Source organism: Cryptotermes secundus, unplaced genomic scaffold, assembly GCF_002891405.2.
Source record: "Cryptotermes secundus unplaced genomic scaffold, Csec_1.0 scaffold162, whole genome shotgun sequence".
NCBI classification, from domain to species: Eukaryota; Metazoa; Arthropoda; class Insecta; order Blattodea; family Kalotermitidae; genus Cryptotermes; species Cryptotermes secundus.
This window is the reverse complement of record NW_019739943.1, coordinates 785230-791564: the sequence shown is the minus strand read 5'-3', so window position 1 is coordinate 791564 and position 6335 is coordinate 785230.

Below are 6335 nucleotides of genomic sequence, written 5' to 3'. Positions count from 1 at the left end.
TGTGTGTGCGTTTTTCTGTGTTTGTGTACATGTAGAGGCCTTGCGACGAGCTGATCACCCGCCCAAGGAGTCCTACGGAATGTGTAAGATCTAGGAAAACCGAAGTGAAACTTAGAAGTTCATGGAGGTAGGCCTAGGCCCATTGGGGCTGTAGTGCCAAGGAAAAAAGAAATTAAATAACAGTGGTGTAGCACGTAATGGAACGCTGCAGGCGGCGAGAGGGGCTCGGGGGAGAGGAGCTTTCAGTCACTTAAGCCTACTTAACCTTTACTAATTTTCTCCTGTCTTATTCAGTTGAACGACACCTTTCTAATTGTGTCTGCTGTGTAGTATCGAAGAGCAAGAAACTTGCTGACGTAGATAAGAACGCCACTGGACTGCCTGAAGGTACAGTCCCTCATTTTTATTCAGGAACTGAGACACTAGTCGCTGGCTTCCCACCGCGGCTGCCCGGGTTAGATCCCGGGTCTGGTCAAGTGGGTTTTGTGGTGGACAAAGTGGCTCTGGGGTAGGTTTTCTCCGAGTACTTCGGTTTCCCCTGCCAATCTTCATTCCACCAATTGCTCCACAATCACCCTCATCTATCACATGGGGCTGGTACAATAGGCCAGAAGTGGCCGCATTACAAGGGACTTAGTCCCACCCCACTAGCAAAAAAAAATGATCAAGATTCAAACCCGTATCTACAGAGTACGAAACAGAAATCAGATTACTGCATCTTAGTCTTTGTAGTTATTGTCATTTAGATTAACATGTATCTAGTTCCGAAATTGATTTTTTTTCCTTTTCGCGACCACTTTGGAGCGTAGGGATGATTTCTCAGTTTCATTGATAATTTTTACAGAAGGTAGAACTCCTTGGACGAGTGATCAGGTCGTCGCAAGGCCTCCACCTAAACACAGGACAATACAAACACAGAATAAACGCACGTACACATCAAACATCCATGTCTTGTGTGGGATTCGAATTCACGATCCCGGTTTCCGAACGAGCGAAGACAGTGCATGCCTCAGACCGCTCGGCTACTGTGACCGGCAGTGTATAAGAATAATATATAAGAATTCAGTTCGTACCTCACAAGAAACAGATCCGAACCTACGATCCCGGCTTCCAAGCGAGCGAAGCCAGTACATGCCTTAGACCGCTCGGCTACCGTGACCGGCAGTGTATAAGAATAATATATAACAATTCAGTTCGTACCTCATAGGAAACAGATCCGAACCCACGATCCCGGCTTCCGAGCGAGCGAAGACAGTGCATGCCTCAGACCGCTCGGCTACCGTGACCGGAAAAATTGCATTTAATTCTTATTATTCCATTCTGTTATAAATCTACATATTTTTGTTGGGCCTTAGCCATTTCACCAGTTTTTAATCTATACAAGGTAGGACTTCTTGGACGGGGGATCAGCCCTTCGTAAGGCCGCTACCTACACACAGAAAGACACAAACACACAATAAACGCACACAGACATCCATGCCTCAAGTGGGATTCGAACATAAGATTTCAATGTTCGAGCGGACGAAGACAGTGCATGCCTTAGACGGCGGAGCCACTGTGATCGGCTTAATACTTGTTATTACAAGATGAAAATTCGGACTTCTGTTAGTTACCATTCTCAGCCTCTTGCACCTCATTCTAGAACTATTCGAGAATTACCATTGAGTTTCATAAGAATTGGAATACACAGGAAGGATGCCTAAATGCGAGAAAAGAACTCCCTTCCTAGATACGTTTATAGTTTCTCATCTGGTTACCAAACTTTCAGACGAATATTCTGCCTCAATCATTAAATCTGACGATGGAATCAGTATATTCCTTCTAAACGCTTGTAACCATCTATCAGAGAACATAACGCCACATTCCAGGACACCGCAGTTTTAATTGTTCTGCTGTTAATAAAAATGCAGATTTTGAAGAGAGCTGGAAGGAAAGAAGCTACCAGGAAGACCTAGACGTAGGTGGGAGGATAATATTAAAATGGATCTTAGAGAAATAGCATGGGATGGCATGACTGGATCAATTTGGCAGAGGATAGGGGCAAGTTGAGGGCTCTTGCGAACGCGGTAATGAACTTTGAACGGGTTCCGTAAATTATTGGGGAATTCCTGAGTATCAACGACTGGTGGCTTCTTAAGAAGTATTCATCGTCATGGAGTTAGGTAGTTATTAATACAAATAGATCTTGGAAGAAGTAATCACCTACGTCCCTCGATACGGCACCGACCGCATAGAAAACGACGCGTCCAATTATTCTTCTATTGTTGCGTGTGTATTCGTTGGTAGCCTAGCAACGATAGAGGGGGATACATATACAGGCAAACAGACTGATGGGAGGGATTTATGAAGTACGCCGCTGAGATGGACTCAGGCGCCAAAATGTACGTACCAAATTTCATAAAGATTGGTTCATCCATTATATAGCTGATATGGGGGATACACAGACACACAGAAAGCATGAAGGACTCATAAGCCTATTTCATTTTTAGCCTATTTTCCTTAATTTAAAAAATAAAAATAGGTTTATGTGATCTCCATGCTGTCTGTGTGCATGGGAATCCTCTCTATTAACTAGCGAATGGCTCAACTCATCTTTATGAAAATTGTGTGCATATCATGGAATCTGAGCCCATCTCAACGGCGTACATCATAAATCCCTCCCATCAGTCTGTGTGTGTACCCTTCCTATCGTTCCCAGGCAAAGACTCTGCAAAGTATGTCTCTCGTTTAATTGCTAGGCAACGGCTCGGTAAACACGTTCCCACCGCAACGAATATACGTAACGACAGAAGAATTGTTGGACGTATGTGTCTGTGAATCCGTCTGTGTTTCTCTATCGCTACTAGGTAACAAGTCGGTAAAAACGTCCCCGCGGCAACAGATACACGCAACGACAGAAGAACTGTTGGACGTGTGTGTAACCCCGAATCGCTACTGGGTAACAAGTCAGTAAAGACTTTCCCACGGCAACGAATAATTGTTGGAGGCGTCGTTTTCTATGCGGTCCTTGTCGTATCAAAGGAAAGTAAGATATTAGTTCTTCCCAGTGGTTCTTGATTCAAAATAAGGAAAGTAGGCTAAAAGTTTATTGTACTTATTAACAAAGCATATGGGTCAGTGCCCCTTCGTTCATTTCTACGCGCAGTTCTAACTCATTCTGCATTATTAGCTCTGTCCGCTAAAGAGAAAAATCGAGGAAAAGAAAAGGAAGAAAGGAAAGAGCGAAAGAGAGCACAGGAAGGGAATTAGTAAAGATAGAGCAGAAGAGGGAAAGAAAACACCTTGACCAACGCTGTACTTGAAACTATTGTTTCAGGTAGTCGGAAGCGCCTGTACAGTGCTTTGTGGCTCAGGACGCTCTGCCTTCTGGCGCAAAATGCCTTTATGGTGGCGAACCAACACTTAGCTAATCTCTCTTCCAAGTTCTTTTCAAAAACTGCTAGAAATCTCGAGGGTGAGGGTATATGGAACAGCGATGGGTTGGGGAGACTTCTTGCCTATTAACATAGCCACAAGAACCATGTGACGCCAGCAAGATATTAACCCTTGTGACAAATTACCCAGTGATGATTGGGAAAGTGCTGTCTTCTTTCCTTCCCCCTTTCCTGCTGCAGCGGTGAAAAGAATTCTGGATGACACCCTTTAAAGAAATCTCCGTAGCAAATTAAAAATAAAACAAGGCTTGACTGGATAAAATGGTAGCTCCCGTAGTCTTGCAGACGTTCTCTAATTATAAAGTGGAGTGAAAGCCAGCTTGAGGTATGAAACTGCCGCTGCAATACATTACCAGCATTCCAAAGGAGTCTTAAAATGCTGCTTCACTCCAAATCCAAAAGATTGAAAAATGAGGCGGTCCTTATTCCTCCACTGTTACTCTTGTTTATTGTTCTTATTTTCGTGGGGAAATGGAATTGATCTACGGCTGACCTCCCTTACGCAGCAAGATAGCATTCCTAACGTTCTCGAAGAATTCGTGTTCTTTCCCGCCAATTCAGGGGCAATATGCTACAAGCCGGAAGGTCGCTGTTTCGATTCCCGATGAGGTCGATTTTTCAATTTAACTAATCCTTCCAGCCGCACTATGGCCCTGGGTCGACTCAGCCTCTAACAGAAATGAGTACCAGGAATCTTCATGGATATAAAGGGCGGCCGGCGCGTAAACCTGGCAACCTCACCACCATCTCTGAGCCGACTGTCTAGAGAAAATGCGGGAGCCTCGACGTCTCATAACCCTATATGCCTCCACGGCCTGTTACACGGATAGCTTTACTCTTTTACCTTTCCGACAATTCGGGGATTGAATAGTCGATCTCTGAACCCCAGGATGATACCGAAGTATCTGAAACAGCAGCCACAAGGTCTCGAGTCTCTGATGGTGATAACATTCGTTCGAAACTTCTTGGTGAGATCTAAAGAGATGGAAGGGAATTCTTCAGGGCTTCTGGTGATACTCGTACGGACATGTGAATGAAGCAGGAAGTGATGTTTGTTTCAACATTGACTGCAGAAGTTGTGGTACATCAGGTGACATATAGTAGGATAATAGTAGAGGATGGGAACCGGGATAGCTCAGTCGGTATAGCAACTGTCTGCGGGCTCGACGGTCGATGGGTCTGAGTCTTGAGTTCCTGTAGAGACAAGATTTTCCGTTCTTCACGTCGTCCAGACTGGTTCTGGGGCTCATCCATCCTCGTATCCAATGAGTACCGAGGGTTCTTTCCACGGAGGTAAGGTTGCCGGGGCCTTAAATTGACCACTCACCTCCAAGTAGTATCGAGGTAAAGAATACATGGATCTATTATCCACTCCCCAATACGCCTTCGAGGCTTAGTGCTTAATTAGTTAAGCACAGGGACTACTTTGCGCTTTTAGTACAGGATGAATCATGAAAATGTGGGGGAAAGTAATGGTGGCCGATTGTGAGGAACTTCGCATGAACCAGATCATCAACGGTTCCCACAAACCTAAATCTGTTATTAGGACAATGCATTTTACTGCGTTAATATGTCTCTGTCTCACAAGTTCGCACGGCCACCATATTGGCACTGTCAGTGAGGTAAAAAAGTGAACTTGTCCCTGTGCTCAACTAATTAAGCACTGCGCCATGAAGACGTATGGAGGAGTGCGTGTATAGATCCATATGTTCTTGACCTCTGTACNCTGGAGGTGAGTAGTCAGCTTTACGCTCCGGCCGCTTTAGCCCCAGGGGAAGAGCCTTCGGTACTCATTGGATAGGAGGCTGGGTGGACCCCAGAACCGGTCAGGACGACGTAGAGAGGAGAAAAATCTTGCCCGTACCGAGACTTGAAATCTGACGCCTCGGCCGTCCAGCCCGGAGCAGGTCACTGTACTGATTGCGGGGCCGAATTTAAAATATTGTCACGTGTATTAGTGACTTGTAGACGGGGTTTTGATTCGTGAATCGATTTATTGGATACTCACAGGTCCTGAGTACAAGTAATTATAACACTCTTAAAGTCACTCGAACTATAAAATAAATAAAATCATAACTTGTACTCTTCTCCAAGCATAATTAGAATGATCAAGTCAAGGAGGATGAGATGGACAGAGTATGTAGCACGAATGGAGTAGAAGAGGAATGCATATAGGATATTGGTGACAAAGCAAGAAGGAAAGAGGCCACTGGGGAGACCAAGGCGTAGGTGGGTGGACAATAATAAAATGGATAATAGGAAGATAGGATGGCATGGCATGGATTTGATTTATCTGGCTCAGGATAGGTGCCGATGGAGGGCTCTTGTGAACACGGTAATGAACCTTTGTGTTCCATAAAATGCTGGGAAATTCCTGAGTAGCTGTAGAATTGGCGGCTCCTCCACAAGGGCTCAGCTCCGTGAGTGAGTGAGTGAGTGATCTCGAAGAGCAACAGTTCCCAGAGAGGATATGAAATAGAAACCGAGTATACCGGAAAGCATCAAGGTGGTCAAGTTCTGACATTTTGAATTTAGTGACATTTACAGTGCTACCCATGCGAGTAGAGATGTAGTAGTTTGTGTCAGACTGTGATGCGTTTTAGTGCATTAGTCGTCATGTAGTGTTGCTCGGACGAACGACACACTTCGAGGTGTAAATATTTTTTTTAAAAATAGTAATTCTGAAACCATTACGCAAAATATATTTAGGTGCCTGGACGTAGGTTTCGATGATGACAGGTGGCTTCTTATTCAGTACAGATGCAGTTGTTCTGAACTGCTGAATCCAATTTAAAATGGTTCGATGCCCTGGAACTCTGCCATTTCTGGCGATGTTGAAGTGTCCTACTTGGCATGAAATCTCTTCGTTAGGTTTGATGTTACGTGGACGCGAAAAATGAA